General features: G+C 39.6%; 1 protein-coding gene across 2 annotated transcripts in view; it reads left to right on the top strand.

Annotated features, from left to right (window-relative positions):
* The window catches only part of RAB27B (RAB27B, member RAS oncogene family), a 122,932-nt gene that overhangs the window by 39,132 nt on the left and 60,168 nt on the right, over positions 1-23,632 (top strand). For both annotated transcript variants that reach the window (XM_060761277.2, XM_060761278.2), the window contains exon 3: positions 20,702-20,788. The gene's annotated coding sequence lies outside the window, so the exon portion shown is untranslated. The remainder of the gene's footprint in view (positions 1-20,701; positions 20,789-23,632) is intronic.

Genomic DNA, 23,632 nt, shown 5'->3' with positions numbered 1-23,632 from the left:
AGCATCCTCAGAGGCACCTCTGAGGATGCTTGCCATAGATGCAGGCGAAACGTCAGGAGAAATGCCTCTAGAACATGGCCATATAGCCCAAAAAAACCCACAAGAACTTACTGAGTTAGTTCTTCAAGAGAACAAAATTGAAGCTGAAGGAGAGGAAATGAATGGAATATCTTGGAAAGGGCATGGTTGGTTAGCTGGCTAGCTGGAACACTAAACAGGAACACTTCACACCATAATTTCTTGGCATAAGTCCAACTATTGTGCTTTACTACTGATCTATGATCTCCTTCTTTTCTTACAACCCACACACCAGTAACATACACATCAACACAACTAAGATCACAATGTTCCATAAGTAGAGAACAATGTGCTGCCTGCTGAAAGACATTCCTGAAATGGGTAGCTGTAGGGGATATATGCAAGTTAACTGCTTTCATGCAGCAAAGAGACCAAAAGAACTCACTTTAGTTGTAAAGCATACACATTTTCAATTCATTATTGGGGGATTTTTAAATAAAAATGTCATTTCCATTCTTTTATTATAAATATAAATACCACTTTTCTATACTTTCTCGGTTGCTTTCTTTCTCTTTTCCTTACAATTTCCAGAACAGTATTTCCAACACACCTAATTGTGCATTAATCAATATCCAGAATTGCATTCCGGAGACATGAACTAATATTGCACAAACTTGCCCTGAAGCTCAAACCAAAACCCATGACTTTTAAAATTGTCTTCTGCCTGAAAAAAAAAAACATGCAAAATGCTCATATCAACTAAGTGTGATTCATTACAAAGTATTCCCCACCCAAAGGAATAATCTCTTACCAGGAACAAGGAAACATGTCTCAAAACCAACTTTTTAAAAACAGAATTCAGTGCAGCACAACTGCAGATGGTTATCTAGAGTACAGTGGATTAAAACATTAGAGCAAGATTTAGGCAGAGGATTCCCCAGAAAGCGTACTGTTAGTTAACTTTCCTAAGCTCTGCATTAATGTCATCTCTGAAATATCCACTAATAAATAGACAATGGAGCATGAACCCCAACATAGTTTATTTAAATATGCCTATGCTACAGTTCTATAAATGCAAACTAATTTTTTAAAATGGGAAAGAGAATTAAAAATAGGTGAATTCAGTTAGTGATACAAGTATTATGTATTCCATTTTGCAGATGTTACCATTGTATCATATAAAGTTTTATTAAATCCTGTTTTGTGCAATTTTCTTCCAACCCTCAAAGAATTACTAGGAGCTGATCCCAAGCGATTTGTCATAGATAAGTGACTGAATCAGTAAGTAGCGCTGGAATGCTTCTATTCAATCCTTTTGCCTAACCACTGATGAGGTTATGGTGTGTTGGTGACACCAAATAGCAATAAAGTGTACTACTGCTACTGCTATTACTAATAAAGAGGTGTTCAACAGTGGAATTCTCTGTCTCAGTGTGTGGATGGCCATCTGTCAGGAATACTTTGATTGTGCTTTTCCTGCATGGCAGGGGGTTGGACTAGATGACCCATGTGGTCTCTTCCAATTCTATTATTATTCTATGAAATAAATACATTTTATTTTTTTACCCACCTCTCCTAACAGCTCAAGGCAGGGTACATACCTTGGGAAGTCAAACTTGGCTATGGTGGTCCATGCTCTTGTTATATCCCAAATAGACTATGGCAACACACTCTATGTGGGGTTGCCTTTGAAGACCGTTCGGAAGCTTCAAGTAGTCCAATGGGCGGTGGCCAGGCTGCTCACTGGAATGGCGTACAAAGAGAGGACATCCCTCCTGTTGCGTCAGCTCCACTGGCTGCCAGTCTGCTACCGAGCAAAATTCAAAGTGCTGGTTTTAGCCTATAAAGCTCTAAATTGTTCTGGCCCAGTTTACCTGCCCAAACTTATCTCCATCTATGAGCTGGCAAGGAGATTAAGATCTTGTGGGGAGGCCCTGTTCTTGATCCACCTCCTTCGCAGGTATGGATGGAGGGGATGAGAGATAGGGCCTTCTCAGTGGTGGCCCTGAGAAGGCCCAGTTAGCTATGTAACTCCCTCCTGTGTGAAATTAGATCAGCCTCCTCTCTCCTGTCCTTTAGGAAAAGGCTAAAAATGTGGATGTTTGACCAACCAGTCAATGAGTAATCTATCAATACGATAAGAAAAGTTGAAATAGTGCAATGACAAACTGAAAAAGCCATGGACTACATTATTGGATTGCATGATTTTAAAGAATTGGTTTTAAGGTTTTATATGTTTTAATTTACTGTTTTAATGCTTGTGTTTTATTATGTGTGTTTTTGGCATTTAATCGTTGCCTATATATGTAAACCGCCCTGAGTCCCTTATGGGGTTGATAAGGACGGAGTATAATACAGTAAATAATATGTGGTAAATAGCACAACATAGAATACAGACACTATCTAATGTTTTCTTGCCATTTTCATTAGTGTTATAAATTTCTGTGGTAACTTTGCAGGAGAGAGACAAATGATAGATTGTATTGCTCTTTAAAAGCAGAAGACGTCTTGAAAGAGGGATAGGTATTCGTGATTTGTACACTGTTCCTGGTTTTGCTTGTTTTCTTTTTAAATGAATGCTTTTGTCTAAGAAGAGATAATAAGGAGACAAGACAAATATGTATGATGGCAAGCAAAGTTACACACAGCTCTCTTTGACTACTATCTTCCATCATTATTAAAAGAGAAAGAGCAAAAAATCCATCACTGGATTCAGAATCTCATGTTAAATCAAGAATTGTGAAGTCCCTCCTCTGGATTCATCATCGTGTGTCAAGAGAACCCATGGCTTCTCTTGGAAATACTCCTGAGCCCCGTGTAAAATTTGCAAAGGACACTACTCATTTAGGTTGCCCATTTTGGCATCAGCTTTGAACGATTGGCATAGATCATCAAGTAGGTTTCATGAGCTACAACCTGGAACTATAAAATCCCAGGTCTACATTCTGACTGCTGTATCAAGATGGCTAACGTTGTCTTAGATAGAAGGAAGCTACTTTTCTGTACTTAGTTAAACCTGATGCCCACTCCCTTCCATAGGTGCATTTGTGTAAAAAATCAAACACTTGATGAATCATTAACGTTGAACCTTCCCTCATGCTGCTGCTGCTGCTGCTACTACTACTACTACTACTGGGCATGTTTAGCCTGAAGAAAGAAGGTTGAGAAGATACATGAGAAGAAGTCATAGGGAGGAGGGAGCAGGCTTGTTTTCTGCTTCCTTGGAGACTAGGACGCGGAACAATAGCTTCAAACTACAAGAAAGGAGATTCCATCTGAATATTAGGAAGAACTTCCTGACTGTGAGAGCTGTTCAGCAGTGGGACTCTCTGCCCCAGAGTGTGGTGGGGGCTCCTTCTTTGGAGGCTTTTAAACAGAGGTTGGATGGCCATCTGTTGGGGGTGCTTTGAATGCAATTTTCCTGTTTCACGGCAGGGGGTTGGACTGGATGGCCCATGAGGTGATTTCCAACTCTATGATTCTATGACCAAACTAGCTGTACCTAGCCACGCATTGCTGTGGCGCAGTCTGGTGGTATGGAAAATTAAGTAATGAGAAAGTCTGCTTAATAATAACATCAACAACAATAATAGTATTAGTAATAATAGAATCCTAGGGTAGGAAGAGACCTCCAAGGGCCATCTAATCCTGCCCCACAATCAAAGCACTCTTGACAGTTGGGCATTCACCCTCTGCTTAATACTACTACTACTACTACTACTACTAATAGAATCCTAGTGTAGGAAGAGACCTCCAAAGGCCATCCAGCCCAGCCCTTTCTGCTATAAAGGAAAAACACAATCAAAGCACTCCTGATAGATGGCCATTCAGCTCTGATGATGAAGAAAAATAGAAATTCACCTACATCTGGAGAACACTGTGAATCCAAACAAAGATGGATCCAAACTTGGCACAAATACTCAAAATGTCCTAATTTGAGCACTGGTGGAGTCTGGGGAAGACCTTGACACTTAGATTTATAGTTCACCTGTAAATGAACAGCAGTCTGAACTCAGCTGCTGGGGGGGGGGGGGGGGTCTTTGTTCTTCCTCCTCACCTCCTCACACACTGCCTTTTTGCACCATTTTTGGCACTGTGTGTGCCCAGCAGCCTGCGGTGAAGGGAGGGGGGGACCTCCCTGGCTCAAGAACCGACAGAGCAGCCCCAAGTCCTCTTTATGACATTGGCGGGCCTCGAACCAGGGGGGAGGAGGGGGAGGTGAATGTGGAGGCCTCTCTGTCAGCAACTGTGCTTGGCCAAGGTGGGCCAGGCTTCAGCCAGGTACAATCGCTATGACAGCCATTGCCATGCACCATCAGTACAGCAGCGGAGATGGAGAGGCGTCCTCCTACTCTCGCTCCCTGGCTCAAGGCAGCCTTGGGGCTGTTCTGCCAGGTCTTGAGCGAAACAGGAGGTACAGGAAGAGGTATCTCTGCCTTGCCTCTGCTGCTTAGGCTGGTGCTTGAGATTAGGGATTTTTAGTTCACCTTCAATTAAAGAGCATGCTGAACTCTACCACTGACAGAATTGAACAGAAGGGGAAGGTGAGGTAAGGTAGGTTCCTCAATGCACCTAGCCTCCCTTGCCTCCTGCCCTGATCCAGCGGTGAGGGAGGATGGCCGTTGGTGCCTCTCGCACTGGCTGTGTACATGCGGAAGAGAAGGGGTTTGCATGCACGCTCTGTATTCCTCTTTTTCCTTTTTTTTAAATTTTAGAGGTCTTATCTTTTTTAAGGGGGGGGGGTTCTTTTGAATGAAGGACATACATTGGGTTGTTAGGTGTAGGCTGTCCAAATTTGGTGTCTATCCGCTCAGTGGTTTTTGAGTTCTGTTAATCCCACAAACGAACATTACATTTTTATTTATATGTTGTTGTTGTTCATTCGTTCAATCGTCTCCAAGTCTTCATGACCTCATGGACCAGCCCATGCCAGAGCTCCCTGTCAGCCGTCATCAGCCCCAGCTCCTTCAAGGTCAGTCCAGTCACTTCAAGGATGCCATCCATCCATCTTGCCCTTGGTCGGCCCCTCTTCCTTTTACCTTCTACTTTCCACACTATAATTGTCTTCTCTAGGCTTTGCTGTCTCCTCATGATGTGGCCAAAGTACTTCAACTTTGTCTCTAGTATCCTTCCCTCCAATGAGCAGTCGGGCTTTATTTCCTGGAGGATGGACTGGTTGCCATGTTTTACCAAAATCAACAGATCTCTTTGATAATGTATTTCTGCTTCAGCTCCATTGCTCAAAGTATCTTTGTATAGATTCACTCAACGTTAATGACAAGCTAGATCAATTTTTTGACTTTATTTGTGCTGGAACCTGTGGGTGACCCTGTTCTTGCTGGGCAGGATTGTGGTTTTCATTACTTCCTTCCTGTGTTCCTTCTGACCTTTCTTTCCAAAGCCTCCCTGAAGTCTATGGAGCATGGCCTGACTTGTACAAGAAATATACCACTTATGTGTAGGGATCTTAGGTTATTGCTTCAAATCACATTAAAAAAAATACTTTGCCCTCTGGAAATTCTTAAGTTCAGCAAAAGAATTTCTTCAAAAATGTTTAAAGACTTCTTTATTTTCGAGAGCTTATGCAAGTTAGGTTCTATGCCTGTGTTGAGTAAATTGCCCATTGGTCTGATGTGACATCAGGGTCTTCATTATACAACTCTACATTATTAGCAGTGACAATCAAATTGCCTCCATTGTTTGGGTATCTTGTTTATCATTATAATTTGCTGTCAAGTTGACCTTGGCTTACTGTTCAACCTATAAATAAGAGATCTCCATGAGATTCCCCTATGAATGAGAGAACTCAAAGTCACTCCATTATCAACACCTGGCTCAAATCTTGTTATCTCAGGAAGGTGATTGCTTTTTTGCCTGATCTTTTGTGGATATTCCCTCTTTTTCTGGTACTGAGTGGTATTAAGGCCTCAGTTATAAAATTATACAGTTGAGGAAGTGGGATAAACTACAATAGGATCCAGAAAGAAGCAAAAATGCTAAATGGAATTTTTGATGCACAGCATGAAATCTAAACTATTCAAAACAGATCATGGGATTAATCTTTGGAAGTTATGGGATATTATGCCAATTATATCCGCCTTTAATTTTTATGCCTCTGGATTTTAATGATTATTTGTGAAACCCTCATAAGTTCTTTCCTTGTTGAACAATATAGAATTATTGTAAAGTAACCAGTGAGTTCTCTATCCCAAAGCAATTCAGCTTGGGCAAAGGAAACTGTTGCTACTTTTGACTTTCTATAATAGATGCTGAGCTTTATACCATTATTAGCAAATTTAACTGTGTTTTGTTAAACCCATACAGTAGTATGATACAGTATCTATAAACATAAATGAAGTAATTTACAAAATCATTAAAAAGAACAGAAACTCTCACAGAAGTGAAAATTGTCTTAAATGTTCTGGCTTAAATGCTCCTCACTCACTTTTTAAATCACAACCATTTTGTTGGAATGTGGAAAATTGGAAGCATATTCACCTTGTGTTCTGGTTGAAGAGCAACCCTCTCAAGATCTTTATTGAAGCAGTTGTAATTTTAGTGAATGTTAACAATTCTGGGTGAGAAAGTCCCATGATGTAGGCAGAGATGCAGTTAAAATCTCAAGCATTAGGAATAAAAGCACTGATAGTTACGTGAGAATTTTATGATTCCACATTTGCTGAGGCTGATGGAGCACAGAACTCACATGAGAGTGAAAAACCATCAATAAAAAATTACTATTTTTTAACCTAAGAAAACACCTCTCTAGTAATTTCTAGTTCCTCTGGCATGTCTCTTTATGCTCAGCATCCACCAGAAGTTAACAACAGAACTGCACTGAAATTACTGTTCTCTCTAGAAATCTCTACGTCCTCTGATGGAAAGTGTTCATTAAGTCATATCTGAAGTCGTAGACATTCCTGAAATATTTATATTAAATCCACAGATAATCAAATCCACAAAAGTCAATCCCACAAATGCAGAGGGCCAACTATATATCGAAAGATCAAGAAGTTAAGGGCAGAGACAGGCCCATAGCGAGGATTTTGATTTTTTTTTGGGGGGGGGGGTGAGTCTGAGTGAAAGAGGGTCTACCCTAGCAAACCCTTTGTATCGTTACCCCAATACCCCCATGCATATGGGATATATTGAGTAGGGTGATCAGATCATGATATAAATAAACATAACAGTTTAAATAATGCAATAGTAAGGCCTTTTCGTGAACCACCATGAGAATTTCAAGGGGGGGGGGCTGAAGCCCCCCAAGCCCCCCCCCCCCCCCCAGCTACATGCCTGGGCAGAGATGACAAGGTGTAAGAATGAAAGACCTGGATTTTGTTGAGGTGTTACACTGGCTCACTTCTCATTTGCATTGGCAGTTGTCCTTTTAACAAGTTTGTGGTAACAGATATCTTGTTCCTGTTTTCAATAATCTTGCCTGTACAGGGACTCTCAGGCACCCCTGGCACCCAGGATGGCCACTGAGTAGCCACAACACATGTCAGGAAGCCCTCGACTGCTCATGCCACTGATACCCTGACCACCACCCTTGGCATCTCTTGTGAACTCAGATTTTTCCTGCATCTGTCCTCAGTTTGTGTCCCATTAATTCAGATCAATTGTGTTATAAATTAGGTGCCGGTTCCCTACAATTTTACAGTGTTGTCTTGTTACTTTCATGGCATTTCAGATACGATTTGTTTAATTAGTTACCTAACAAGAGAACATAATTAAACTATGTGGCAGTTTTCAACATGTGGCAAAGGAAGTATGTCGAGCCTTTGTCCCCAAATCCTTACAATCTGAATTTTTGCTGTTAAGATAAATGAAAAGAAAGGACAAATAAGATGGAGGAATTTTGATCATGATTTCTCTATTATTGTTGTCATACTTGTTGTTAAAACAACAAGCAATTCCATTTTAAAAGCAAAACCCAATAAACAAGGTTTAACATATTTAGAATATACAATTCTACATAGAGGTTGCATTAAAAAACCCAGGGCTCTCCAAAATACCAATAGAGATTGGGCATCCCTTTTCTGGAGTTCCAAATCATACTCTGAAATTGTCCCTATGGGCAGCTGAGATAATGAGACCTTTGCTGTCTGTTGGTTTGGTCTATGCAAACATTGCTTGATTTACAAAATTATTAAAACCATTGTTTAAAACTATATCCAGTCTCTGTGTGTAAGGTTTGCATGAAATATAAATGAATGTCATATTAAGACCTGGGTCTCATCTCCAAGGTACTGTATTTCATTATGTATGTATGTATGTATGTATGTATGTATGTATGTACATGCCAATGCAGGAATTCCAAAATCTGGGGGGGGGGGGGGGGGATCCAAAAAAATCTTGCTCCCAAGCATTTTGGATAAGTGATACTCATTACTCTGAATTTGTTAGATATCATCATTTGCTTTGACACACACCTGGAATACATTTGAAAGTACCCACAAGGATCATACTATTAAGAAACATGAACAAACAAGTGAAGGGCTTTACAGAATGTTCACAGTACTTGTAGCTGAATAATTATCTTAGCTGTCTGTTTAAACTGGATTTATTTTAGACTTTAACAAAGTAGATCCTAAGGTTTCCTCTTTTTTGCTATTATTTACTTGTCCAAGGAAACATAGCGTCAGTTTATTGGAATATGCCTCATTTTAGAAGTATGCGTAGGCCTGTAAGATTTCATATGTCAACATAGGCTAACTTGCACTTCTTCCCCCTTCTTTCTGGTACCTCCATAGTTGTTGTGAAGCTGATGATATAATTAGTACAATGAGTCTTCAGATAGTTTCTCACTTCTTCTTGATGCTGGGATCTCATTTTTCCACCAAATCTCAGAATTATGTTTGCATAACGCTTTTGGTCTTTGTGTAATTTGAGCCGGGATTACATGTTCTGAATTTCAAAACTATTGAGAAACTAGGTTTAAATACCAGTCTGACTCATAGACAATTGCTCTCCCAATCCCAAATACGATGGTAGATGTGGACTTTGTATATGATCTTGTAAAAAAAAAAAAAAGTCTGAGTAGGCTTACGAACTCTTTAGCAGGGCCCACTACCACTCAGTTCAAAAATTTTTTCATTTTTTCCCTCAAAAACTTACAAACGTCATGTATTCAGCATACAGGTACATTGCTTATCAGTTGAAGGCTTACACAACAAGTCCTCAAAGGCATTCTGTTGCAGTCTCTTCTCTGTCTTATGTCTAATGCATAACGAACACTGACTATAAAATAGACACAACACAACTCAATATGACACTGATTTCTAAAAGCCTTTGCTTTTTTATTTTTTCATACAAACATGAGGGCCAGATTTCCTGTCACTGCAGTGTGGGACATGTCTTCAAATCTTTCATTTTGTCTGTCTCACAAAGACAATTGAATATGGCATCTTGGAAATATAGATGCCAGCCTGCTGTTATCACACATTGTTGAAGGAGTGACAACAATTCAGTAGTAGATCACATACATTAAATGCATAATAATAATAATAATAATAATAATAATAATAACTTTACTTATATTCTGCTCTATCTCCCCAAAGAGACTCAGGGCAGATTCCAAACATAAAAGGCAAACATTCAGTGCCCAAATACAACAACAATAAATCCACACTAAAAAATTTATACAACCCAACATATAAATACGAGTTATAACTTAAAAAAACTAAAATTAAATAAAAAGCACAGCCTGTTATAACAGACATAAGACAAAAAATCAAACATCAAATGGAAATAATATTTTCCTATTTCTTTGGGGCAAAAGGAATGAAATTCAGTCCTTGGAATTTCTAATTAGGGCTAAGAAAAAAAACCTGTCTAAAATTCTGGGGATATGACTGACCAGAGCTTGAACATAACAAGAAAACCCAAAACCATGATGCCTAATACATAAGACCATAGAATCATAGTGTTGGGAGGGATCCCAAGGGCCATCCAGTCCAGCCTCCTGCCAAGCAGGAACTAAGAATTAAAGCACTCCCGATAGATGGCCATCCAGCCCCTGTTTACATACATCCAAAGAAGGAGACCCTATCACATCTGTAGCAATGTACTTAGCTGTCAAACAACTCTCAATGTCAGGAGGTTCTTCCTAATATTCAAGTGGAATCTCTTTTCCTGCAATTTGAATACATTGCTCCATATCCGAGTCACCGGAGCAGCAAGGGAAAAGCATGTTTCATCTTCAAAACATTCTTCAAATATTTAAATATGGCTATACTCTTAATCTTCTCTTCTTCATGCTAACCATACCCAGTTCCCTAAGCTGTTCCTTATAGGGCATGGTTTCTATTCATAGTGAAATTCACTACATCACGCTAAAGGCCAGTAAAATCAACCTATTGGCTGGGTTATTCTCCCGAGCTTGGGTTGTTGACAACCAAGAAAAAACAAAGATTTCCAAATAAGCCTGGGAATGAATCCTAATGAAAAGACTGGAGGCTTCCTGTCTGTTTGAGCTGCTACTACAGTACAACCCCCTTTTCTATAGATTTAATATCCACAGATTAACTTGCCTATACTCCAAAACAATATTCCTTCTTGGAAATGTTTGTGGGTCTCTCTCCCCCAGTGCTGTTCTATGGTGTGTTGTTTATTCATTCAGTCGCTTCCGACTCTCCGTGACCTCATGGACCGGCTCACACCAGAGCTCCCTGTCAGGAGTTGACACCCCCAGCTTCTTTAAGGTCAAGCCAGTCACTTTGTAGTATGTTTCCAGCCCAAATATAGTCAAAATATAGTGTTCACTACTATTAGTGGTTTTGAGTGTCCTTAAGGGTGGTGGTGGTCTTGGAATGGATCCCCAGCAGATATGATGAGGGAGGTACTGTGCTAGGCTAAATGGATTAATGCTTTGACTCAATATAAGGAATCTTTTCATGTTCATATCTACCGAATTAAGAAGTGGGCTTATAAATAAAAGCACTGTTTAAAAAGGCCGACATAATGGATAAAGGAACTGAGGATGTGAACCAGTGTTTTTATCTAATGTTGCCTGAAGGGCTGTTAACCAAGGTAACACACTGGAGACAGAAATTCAGAAAGAGCAGAATAAAAAAATCATCTATATTGTTTGCATAATAAAGCACATTTGTTTCTAGCAAAGCCTGCAGTATTTTCATTCTGGGTGAATAGCTAAATACACTGGGGAATGAAGCAAAATCCAAACATCAAGGGATCGAGATAACAGGAGTTCTGTAGTATTTTCTGCCTCAAGCACAAGGATTTATGGGAAGTATCTTTAACCTTTTGAGTGGAGTAAGGAAAGGCATCTATTTCTTGTTGCCAGCAACATAGCTTGACACTCAACAAAACAGATGCAGAAGCTTTTGTCTGCCAACTTATCACAAGATCATATGTGAGCGTGAAGGGCCATTCCTCCTGATACACATGATTTGGGAGAAAACAGACTGAGAACAAGTTCACAGGCAGGTTGGCACAGACTTTTGAGTCAAGTCAAGGGGTCTAGAACAGGCCGTGCTGTTTATAATTGGCAGTAACAGGGTCAGATAAAATCTGCGCTATGTGACGTGTTTAAGCCGTAATTGAAATGTGTAGCTATGCTCATGGGACTCTTTCCCTTGTGATTTCTTAATAAAAAATGGCTTGATCTAATAATTTCCTTTCCAGCGCACATAAATACACCCCCACATACTTTACACACCAGAGATTTGTGCATTTAAAAATGACAGCTGTCCACCAATTAAAGAATATTAAGCTGATGAATCATTTGCCTTTCAAACATTTAATTAATTATTTGATTAAATTTAATCACATTTCCGTATCATGAATAAAAGTGCCTTGTGGAGATGATGAAAGCAGTGTGGGAATAGTCAGTTTAATACACAAAATCATCATTAGAAATAAAAGACCATCTTTAATATGATCTTTTTCATTTTTGTAATGCAATAACCCTTGCAAATTCTCAACTGATGTCCTCCTTCAAAAAATGTTCCCCATAATTATTCCCCATTAATTATTATTAAGTAGTCTTCAATGTGGGGCTGCTTTTAAAGACTGTTTGGAAGCTAAAATGGTGCAATGGGTGGCAGCCAGATTGCTCATCGGAGCGATGTACAGGGAGCATACAACGCTCCTTGTTACATCAGCTCCACTGGCTACCAATCTGCTACCAAGCACAATTCAAAGTGCTGGTTTTAGCCTATAAAGCTCTAAACTGTTCCAGCCCAGCTTATCTGTTTGAATGTATCTCCTTCTATGAACCACCGTGGAGTTTAAGATAATCTGAGGAGGCCCTGCTCTCAGTCCCGTCTCCCTCTCAGGTGCAATTGGTGGAGACAAGAGACAGGGCCTTCTCAGTGGTGGCCCCTCTGCTGTGGAACTCCCTCCCCAGCTATGTTAGAGCAGCCCCCTCCCTTTTGACCTCCCACAAGAGAGTGAAAATGTGACTTTGTGACCAAGCCTTTAAAGAGCTTGTGCAATAGATAGACTTGGAACAATGTGCAATGACCATTGGAACAGCTCGGATTATGTGTTTAACTCTTACTGTATTGTTTTTAAATATTTTAATTGTTTTAATATACTTTCACATTCTATTTTAATATTTATTTAAATGTACATTATGTTTTAGGGCATTAAATTGTTGCCTGTATGTAAAGCCGTCTTGAGACCCTTCCGGCAAGGTAGTAATATCATAATTAATTAATTAATTAACCTAAGATATAATTAATTAATTAATTTGCTAATACCATTGATGGTCTTAACATGCAGAATTATGTACACCTTGAATAAGGGGAAATGTTGTTTAACATTAGCAAGACCAGTGATCTGTAAACCAAGACTCAAGAATGTCTGGAATTCCTACTTTGCAGCCTCTTGTATAATATTGAGAGAATCAACCAGAAAATTCTCATCATTCATGCTTTGGTTGAACAGGCACTCTGTGAAGGACAGCAAAATGCCCTAGATTTTTTTGACTACCTTTTCCTATAACTAGAAAAGGAAACTCACAGTTACCATATTTCAGATAATATCTGCTGGCTTTCTAAATCTCTATCGTCCCTTTTGTACCAGATGGTGCATTTTGTTTCTGGTCTGCATTAAGCCTGAGATCCCGGTTACATGTGAATTGCGGAACTCTGGTATAAAGTTACACATCTACACTATCTGAGACTAATAATAATGATGCTGCTGCTGATAATAATAATAATAATTATTATTATTATTATTATTATTATTTATTTATTTATTTACTTTATTTATATACTGCTTTTCTCAGCCCTTAGGCGACTCAAAGCGGTGAACAACATCAATACAAAACATCATGAGACAAGTATAGAGCAATTAAAAACAATTAGAATCATAGAATCAAAGAGTTGGAAGAGACCTCATGGGCCATCCAGTCCAACCCCCTGCCAAGAAGCAGGAATATTGCATTCAAATCACCCCTGACAGATGGCCATCCAGCCTCTGTTTAAAAGCTTCCAAAGAAGGAGCCTCCACCATACTCCGGGGCAGAGAGTTCCATTGCTGAACGGCTCTCACAGTCAGGAAGTTCTTACTCATGTTCAGATGGAATCTCCTCTCTTGTAGTTTGAAGCCATTGTTCTGTGTCCTTGTCTCCAGAGAAGCAGAAAACAAGCTTGCTCCCTCCTCCCTGTGGCTTCCTCTCACATAAATTGTAACATAAATCATTAAACATCCATATAACAATCATTAGCGCCTCAACAGTAAAATCAGAATCCAGTCTCATCATCCATTATTCCGTATTCCTATGTTCAATTACACTGTTCAATCAAATGCTTGTGCGAACAGCCAGGTCTTCACTTTCCTCCGAAACGCCAGCAGGGAGGGGGCTGATCTGATATCTGCAGGCAGGGCATTCCACAGCCGAGGGGCCACCACTGAGAAGGCCCCGTCTCTCATCCCTGCCAAGCGCGCCTGTGATGCAGGTGGGACAGAGAGCAGGGCCTTCCCAGATGATCTTAGTGTCCTAGCCGGTTCATAGGAGGAGATGCATTCGGAGAGGTAAGTAGGGCCAGAACCGTTTAGGGCTTTATAGGCTAACGCCAGCACTTTGAATTGTAATACACTTTGAATTGTATTATATGGTGGCATATAATACTTTATATGCCACCACCAGCTCCCTAAAGGGACTCGGGGCAGTTCCCAAAAGCACTCCAAGATGCAACACACAAAATAGGATTGCATAGCATAAAAAAAGATCTGGAGAGTTGGGGCCAACTTAATCTCTCTAGGAAGGGCTTTCCAGAGCCAGAAAGCCACCACCAAGAAGTCCCCACCAACTGCACCTGTGATGTGGTGGGATTGTGAGAAGGGCCTCCCCAGCAGATCCCACACCGGTTCATAGAAGGAGATGTAATCTCAAAGATTGGTTGGACCTGAAGTGTATAGGGCTTTATAGGTAATAACCTGCACTTTGAAGTGGGCATAGACTAATAGGGCATAGACAGAACACAGGCAGTATTTGATTTTAACACTAAACCTGGACAGTGTTTAAACTATTATGGGAGGAAAAATGTACATCTTTGTAGCTTTGGAATGGGGGGAAGGATATGATTAGCCAGGCCTTATACATCATTCTTGATAAACGCATATTGTAAAGAAATAACTAATTGAACATAGTTGTAAAAACCAAAACTCAGCTTGAAAAGATAGCAAAACAGCCAGCCCAAAACATGAACTATTTTAATCTAATCATATTTCCAGGGAATGTTCAGGTCTCGTTGTATCTCTGTCACCAACCGCTGCTCTGTAGTGAGTTCTCTGTAAAGAGAACATAATGAAGCAATTTAATATATGCTTTCAAATGGTAGCTTGATATAACCTTGTATCCTGACGTTTTGCTCATAAAATGTCAAATGTAATGCCATATTTAAAGCACACTTTAATAGCTGCTGGGCCTGTCAAATAAAGGACACTAAGAAAAGCTGTATTTATAAAAAATGAAACTATTTGATGCCACTCCAATTAAAGCATTAGAACTGGTTCAAAGTACAACAAAGTATGGTGAGAAATGTGTTTGGGCATCCATTTGAGGGGAGAAGGAAAGGTCATCCTTATCCTCCTAGAAAATTCCCCAGATCTATAGAGTGAGGCATTCAGCTGGCCAGCAATTTTGGGAATTTTCAGAGCTGCTAAAAGGGAAGCCACCTCATTTTGAGGGATACTTGGGATGAGACATGAGACATTGGCTGACAACTTTGGAGGCTCCTGCCAGCTGCTTTCCTGATGTTGCAGTTGCCACAGAAAACTGGATGGAAGCCACCAACAGGCTAATGACTCGCTTTGAGAGGTCTCAAAGTGTTGTGAATCAGGAAGCAACTATGAAAGTGGTCCAGAGGACCTCTTAGAGCAGTGGTTCTCAACCTGTGGGTCCCCAGGTGTTTTGGCCTAAAACTCCCAGAAATCCCAGACAGTTTGCCAGCTGTTCTGGGAGTTGAAGGCCAAAACATCGGGGACCCACAGTTTGTCTTATAGTGAGGCTTAACTGCTGATATTGTCTCTTCTGGCATCTCTAAAGTAGGTACTTCGGGATCTTTATTGCCTCAAGGATCTTGTGCAGCCACTATTTTCATCAGTGAGTGTTGTATAGAATGTAGTTGTAGATACCTCTTGGATTTAGGAATCTGTGACATGAATTACAATGAGTGATAATTCTCCCTCACCAAACAGTCAAATTTCACAATGTTTTGAACAATTGCACTTTAATTTGAAAACAGTACATTAATTTGAAAACAGTCATCAGAGATACATCACGGGCATTCATCTTTAAAGCCAAACGGATTGGTTGAGCCAGGAAAATGTTCCAGCAGCCCTTCCTGCAACAGCTGTGCACATACATCCACAACCTCAAGTAAATTAAAATTTTATGGATGTGGTTTCCTCCCATCCACATTGTAGTTGACCATAGCCAAAATGTCAAAGCCTATTAAGATGGCCCATCTCTAGATTTGTATGGAGCCCATTCAGTTATGAAATTTTCTGGGGTGATACAGATGCTAGAGATAACTCTTTTGATATAGTTGTGGATTTGTAGAGTGGGTGGTTAAAATTAATCCTTGCCCCACCCTCTTGTATTCTGCGTAGTAAAAAGTATTGAGTACAGGTATATCTGAGTAGAAAAAAATGATATGTTCTTGAACATTACTTCTTTAACAGAATATTTGATACAAAGACAGAAATAATATGGGAAGAAAAATGATAGTTTGCTACACCAAAAAAAAAAAAAAAAGGAGCTCCTGGTGGCGCAGTGGGTTAAACCCCTGTGCTGGCGGACTGAAGACCAACAGGTTGCAGGTTCGAATCTGGGGAGAGGTGGATGAGCTCCCTCTATCGACTCCAGCTCCTTATGCGAGGAGATGAGAGAAGCCTCCCACAAGGATGATAAAAATATCAAAAAAATCATCCGGGCCTCCTCTGGGCAACGTCCTTGCAGATGGCCAATTCTCTCACACCAGATCACTCCTGACACAACCCCCCCCCCCCAAAAAAAACCCCCAAAAATATGGTGGAAGAGAAGGAGGGGAAGAAGAAGAAAAAGGAGAAGTAGTAGTAGTAGCAGCAGCAGCAGCACTGTTGTTCAACATGTAACAGCAAATGTTTTAATTAAAAACCAACAATGTGCACTTACAGAATTAAACAACCAAATCAGTTGAACTTTGCACAAATAGACATAAAAGTTTGGATTTATAGAGACTACTTGAAAGTTCCTTCCAAAATGCAACCTGGAATGCCATTTTTCTTTCAACAGCCATAATTTTTCTAATGATTATCACTTTCGTGATCCACTGTAGCACCACTTCTGGCCTTTTGAATGCCTGGGCAATGGATGGTTGGTCTCCTGAATTGGCATTTGCACTTTCTCCACTCTATGGAATAATCCTTGATATCCATGGGTCATATCAAAACCCATAATTTTGGTCCCCAAACCACCCCTTGATGTTTACATGAGGTCAGCTTTATGCTTTTTCAAAAGCCCTTCTCTGTGTGTAGTTCAGGAAAATGGCTTGAATTGTTTGTGGCTAACAAAACAACAAAGTAAATGAGTTCTTACACAACACATGCTGACTATTCTCCTTAGTATGTTGTGTAAATAAATACTACTTTGCCAAAATTCCAGAGCATTTTCTGACTTCTCAAATTAGGGATCAGATGCCTGTGGCCATTGTCTGGACACCAAGGAGCCACTTCTGGCCCAATGCAGGGTACAGGGCCAGTGTAGAAAAGTTCCCAGATTTTTTCCCCCCATCTGGAGATACCCCCAATTTCACCTTAAATTTCACATGCACCATGCAGGAGGCAATGGTTAGTCAAACTATCTTTTGATTACTATTTAAAATGGTTTGCACAATAACAGGGAAGAATCTAAGAAGCAGACAGTTTCTGGACTACAGTGGAACATAAAAGAAAGGAGAACATTGTATCCATACACCCTCATAAAATTTGTAATCAATGATAGTAAAGATTTAAAAAAAACACTCATATAGATAATTTTTGAGCCACAGCCTCCGAGCAGCAGAATATTCTGTACACAAACATTCCCTGTCTTTGATATTCTTCCATTTCACTTAACATAAAAATGTCCTTTGTTACTTTCAGTCTTTAGTCTTCCAGTTCAAGGACAGTTGTGGGTGTATCAGCACTAAGAGTGCTTTTGAAAAAAGGATGAGAGTAAAATTATATACCCTTCCACATTACACAGATGAAAACCAGGAAACATGTGGCTAAATAATATCAGGGTGTTATCAAGATGGCAAAACTTACCATTGAGGAAGAATGCAAAGCTATGAGAGACTGCAGCACTTTCCTTTTGCCTGAGTCTCCAAGGAAGGGCAAGATTCTGATTCTTTATCTCCTGTCTCCTCCTTTATCACACAAGTCTGTTATCTCTTCACAGTCATATTGCTGTAGGAAATGAAACATGCCAGTTTCAGCACATTGAATCGACTTTATCACACGGGTAAATTTACCCATCATATGACACTTTCACCATAGTTCGAGAGCGGATCCTGCTGGAGCCCATCAAATGACTTAATTCTACTTCTGCCAGGGCTCTGTCCCTGAACTGTGATGAAAGCATTGTAAGAAGGAGCAATGAGAACATGGGAGACTTCCTGTGTTCTTGTTGCCTACAACAAGGTGAGCACAGGGGAAAGCCAGGCATCAACACTTCCCCCCATAGGGTGGGAAAGGCGTTGCTGCAGGTGATGCGGGTCACGTGGTGACGGATTCCTCTGCTGTCTGCCAGATTTACCTGGTGAATCCCTCTGTCACCTGTGTTGGGTGACTGAATGTGATGAGGTCCAATATCACATCTCTCTGCATTAGCACAATAGCACTGCTTTGCCGATATATGGTCTAATCTGTGATTCTACCAGTCTCCATAACTCTGATTCCTGCCTTATGTCTATCCAGCTTCTCTGTCTCCTTTTGTGATATTTTAATTTCTCAGTTATGGCAATACTAGGGGAGGGAACAGAAAGCCAAAGGCAAAGGGGGGATCTGGTACATGTTAGAAGTAGCTGAAAGTAGTGGGATGACAGAGCATTAATTGGGACTGTTTCTGCCAAATCAGGACAGCTGGAGGATGTGCTATTATATGCTTTGAACTGGAACTACAAACCCTTCATAACTGGATGGCAAACATAATTGGTTAAACTCTTATTGCCATTGTTAGGATTCTTCTGCCTCAAACACAAACTTGCAAAATCTGACACGGATTCTTAATGCCATGCCCTTTTCTTATTGACAGTGGCTGATGTCCTCCTCTTCAGCTGTAACTAGACTGTTTTTGTTTCCAGAAAGGATAGAATAATTAGGCACATGAGTATTTTTTTCGGTTTATTGAGACATGCTGCAAGCTTCTTATATCTTGTTCAAAATATATTAATATCCCATATAATAATAATAATAATAATAATAATAATAATAATAATAATAATAACTTTATTTATACCTCGCCACCATCTCCCCGAAGGGACTTGGGGTGGCTAACATGAGGCCAAGCCCATCAAATACAATCTGAAAAAGTATATCACATATATTACACAGGGTTTTATTCCTTTCTCCTCCCCAGGGAACATATAGTTGAATCATCCGTCACTGGCAAAGAAGTATTCTGTTCCCTAACACTGGAAATCACTATGATCAGTAAGAAATAGATGTCTTCTTCTAAGCCATTGGTCCTTCTCATCAAATAATATGTGTTTTGCCTGGCAGTTTGTCTCCAACATTTCACAAAAAAGTCTTCCCAGCTTTGGTACCTGAGATTTTTTTTCCTTAAGACATTGTCATGCTGTTCAAAATCTCAAAATAAAAGTAAGCTATAGGGACGGTTGATGCAGTTTGAGTATCCCTTAGCCTGAAGTGTTTTGGATTTCAGATTTTTTAAAAATATAATAATCCTTTATCTACATACACATACATAAGGGAGATGTGACCCAAGTCTAAACATGACATTCATTTAAGTTTCACATATACCGTATATACAGAAGGTAATGTTTTCAAATAATTTTGCGCCTGAAACAAGGTTTGTGTATACTGAACCATTAGAAAATAAAGGTGCTGTTATCTCTGCCACCCATGTGGACAATTTTGGATTTTGGGGTATTTTCAATTTTGGATGCTCAATGTATTCTGCTGTTGTTGATTTATTTAGGACTTAAGACATACCCATTCGTTAATCTTGGGCAGGGCCTGCTGTGCGTCATGTGATGGTACACAACAGGCCCCATCCTTACCATGAAACAAAATGGCAAAATGGGGCAACAATGCCCCATGTGAAGAGTGTATCTGTACTGTAGAATGAATGTGGTTTGACTCCACCTTAATTGCAATGGCTCAATGCTAAGAAATCATGACAATTATAGTTTTAAATCATCTTTAACTTCCTCTGCCAAATAGTGCTGATGCTTTATCAAACTTCAACTCCCAAGATTCAACAGCATTCAGTATGGCAGCTAATGTGATATTAAACTGCATTCATTCTACAGTCCTTTGTTTGAGCCATTCCACAAACTTCAAAATAGTACTAAGAAGAAAGAGATTGGTGGAGACCAAACTCTAGAAAATCCCCAACTTTGCCTGAAGTGGGGCAAAGCAGGTTTAAACCAACCAAACAACAAATAAACAATAAACTGTGATGTTCACTGGAAGCAGCTGTGTGCTATGAAAACAGACATATTTCTATTCCAGGTGAGTCTGGAGTTTGAGGCTAGTTTGAGCAAGTCACTAAAGTTTTGCCCAAGGATCACCACTGATGTTTGGCAGAGTCCCTCCAAACTGGGACTGTTTTTAAACTAGGATGTTTGAGTGCTGAAAAGATACAGCTGCAGCTATGAGCGAAGAAATGCTGTCAGTCACATAGCCCTTCACATTTATATTAACATGATTTACAGAAATGGCATTAGACCCAGCACAGAACATTCTCTTCCCTTTCTATAACAGGTTGCATGGCTACAAGGAATTATCTGTTTCCAAGAGAAGCTAAATACTAAACCTCTTATTACAGATGGGCAGCATTACTAGGTACATGGATGATTTTTCAAAACATTTTCTGTGTTCATAGGATGTGCGTGTAGCTATAGACGTAATATCCATTGGCATGCTGTAGTGTGTGCTGTCCTTGAGAGACAGAGCTTGCTTCTTTTCTAATGTTGCCATTTTTTTCATGTACCACCCACAGAGTTGTATGAAAAAGCTGTGATGGGAAAGACGACTTCACTTTTCCTCACTTTCCTGTTTTGAAGGATTCTTCACGGACACAAAAGAGGTAAATGTAATCAATATTTACGTGTAAGGTTGATGTTCAAGTCTGTGTCTACTGCATTCTCTCTATCTCTATCATTTTATATATATATATATCTCAAATGATACAAAGAGTTTAGGGTAAGGGATTGTAATTCTACCCTAAAATACTGGCTTTGCATGCAGAAGTTTCCAGGTTCAATTCCCGGCATCTCAAGTTAGAAAGATCAAGAAGCAGGTGGTTATTTCAACTTTTCCAACATATTTCTTTGTGTTTTATGAGATTATGGCATTTTTGGCACACAAAACAAAATCATAATGACCTGCAATTGTATCTAAGCATACAAAAGAATAGTAAATATAGTAATATGAGTCAAAGCAATTAAGGGAAGAAGGAAAAAAGAAACTGTCAAATACACACGTAATCAAAGTAAACAGAAATGGTTTTTAATAAACTGAAGAAAATGGTGAAGACGTGGGGAAAATATTTCAACTCACAATAAAAGCTTAAATAAAATTGGAGCCTTGTTTGAAAAGCCGAATGAGGCAAGGCAGAGTGAACTGTGAATATTATATTAGCTTTTTTTTTATTAGATAGCATGATTTCAAAAGATGAAAGCAACCAATAGCAACTGTATTTTTTTAAAGAAATGTTCAAACACAATGAAGTCACTGCAGTTGTAGCAAGAAATAACAGCATTTCCCAGTTTGGGTGGTGTTGCTTACAGCTTGTGGTGAGCGCCATTTTTCTTGCACCACCACCTTCTTCTTTCCTAGGATTCTACACAGTTTTTGTGGGTTCTGGAGAAAGTCAAGCCAAGCAAATATTCATGGCAGGAGCCAAGCAAAGGGTTCACTCCAGGAACTGTGTGTGTGTGTAGTCCTTCTCTCGTAGCTCCCTCCATCGTTCAAGGTGTGTGCCTGGCTCCCATCTCTTCTTGTGCTTTTAGCATGGGGAATGAATCCAGTTTGGATAGATGGGTCCTGTGCCTCCATATGTCCTGACCAGAGGTTACCTTGGAGGATCTCACAGTGTGGGAAAACATGATCATGTCCATGTGATGGCTTCTGACTATATTTATTTATTTATGGCAGTTATATCCTGTCCTTTTCTCCCCAAAGGGGACCCAGAACAGCTTACAAGTTATATGTATATACAATATATTATATTATTAGCATAGCACAATATTAGTATATATGGAAACTCATTCCAGATATACCCAGCAAGTAAACTGAGTGACCTGGTTATTGGCCAGTAGTTGGGTCCACTAAGTCTTGGATTTGGGCATAAGCACAGACAAGCTTCTCCAGTTATTATTATTCAGTGGAGCCCCACAATCTCTTTAGTCCACAGATCAATGGCATTTTTCCACTAAAGACTCCTGAAAGAGTTTTAAAAAAAAGAAAATGAAAAATTAGATTAATAAGACAAGGAAAGGAAGTATGAGGCTAGATAGAATTTACTGGGGAAGGCATTAAAATTTGGAACAAGAAAAACCCCACAAAACTATTGTCTTAAGTCATTGGGAGATATGTGTACACTGTACAGTTGTCCCTCCATATTTGTGGTTTTGACTTTTGTGGATTTGATTATTCACAGATTTTATTAAAGTGTTCTTTCTAGGAATCTCTAGGTCCTCCAGCATGATTCTGTGGTCAATTTCCTCTACTCACACTAGAGGATTTGGAGATTTCTGAAGAGAACATCTCCCTAGGAATCTCTAGATCCTCCAATGCAATCATGATCAGCTTTCAGCAGAAGTTGACCATAGTTATAGAGAGGTGTTCCCTCAGGTAAAAAGAAAAGAAGAAGCAATGTCTTTATCCATGGAGGGATGATTATACATCTTTGTTTTGCAGATATGCACTCATTGGTTGGGAAGGGCTCAACATCTATAACATAAAGAAAAATTGTGAGGCTGTGGCATTTTTTAAGCAATGTTCCTAGTCAACTGGAGTTGACAACTTGCTTTGAACATCAGCATTTCAGTATGTATTTTATCTAGCCACTATTACTTCAAAGGATGTTGAGGAAAGTTCTTAGTTGTTGCTGTTGCTATTGTTATGTGCCTTCAAGTCATTTCTGACTTATGGTGACTCCAAGGAAAGCCTATTGCAGGGTTTTCTAAGAAATATTTATTGTCAGAAGGTTTTCCTTTTCCTTCCTCTGAGACCAAGAAAGCGTGATTTGCCCAAAGTCACCCAGTGGTTTTCCATGGATGAGTGCAGATTTGAATCAGAGACAGTAATCTGCTTTTGCAAAGCTTATCTGACTTGATTGTTTCATTACACATGTGCATATTGTTAATTTGGAACAAAAAAATAAGATGAAACATGTTGAACTATTATTGATTATTCATGCTGGATGAGCCTGTTTTTATTCTTTCCATGTTATTTCTGCCTCGGATACCAGATTTTCTGTTTAAGGAGCTCATCTACTTGATTGGTTAATGTATACACCTATACATTCATTCTTTGTTTTTGAAAGACATTTCTGTTTGAAAAACAGTTGGAGAACTTATCCAGTGAGGACTGATGACATTATGCCTGTTAGCCAGTCAGGGAGCACAATCCTTTTACTGTAGACTTGAATAACAAGTTTTTCCAGGGATCAGTGTTTGTGACCTGCCATAGTTCACACTGACTACAGCTGGATACGTTCAAATTCATAGCTCTGCCAAATATACTTCCTTCATTTTCATGACCTGGTCAAATATTCCCAGTCAGTGTGTAGACTGAAATGGCTCTGTTTAAAAGGCACTGTGTTTTGTTGTAATCTATATGAAAGCTGGTGATATGGTACTGCATTCATGCTTCTAAGTCTTCATCGGTTACTATAGTGCTGAACATGTATGTGTAAACTGGCAAA

Source organism: Anolis sagrei, chromosome 2, assembly GCF_037176765.1.
Source record: "Anolis sagrei isolate rAnoSag1 chromosome 2, rAnoSag1.mat, whole genome shotgun sequence".
NCBI classification, from domain to species: Eukaryota; Metazoa; Chordata; class Lepidosauria; order Squamata; family Dactyloidae; genus Anolis; species Anolis sagrei.
Note: the sequence above shows the minus strand (reverse complement) of the source record. Positions and strands in the feature narration are given on the sequence as shown.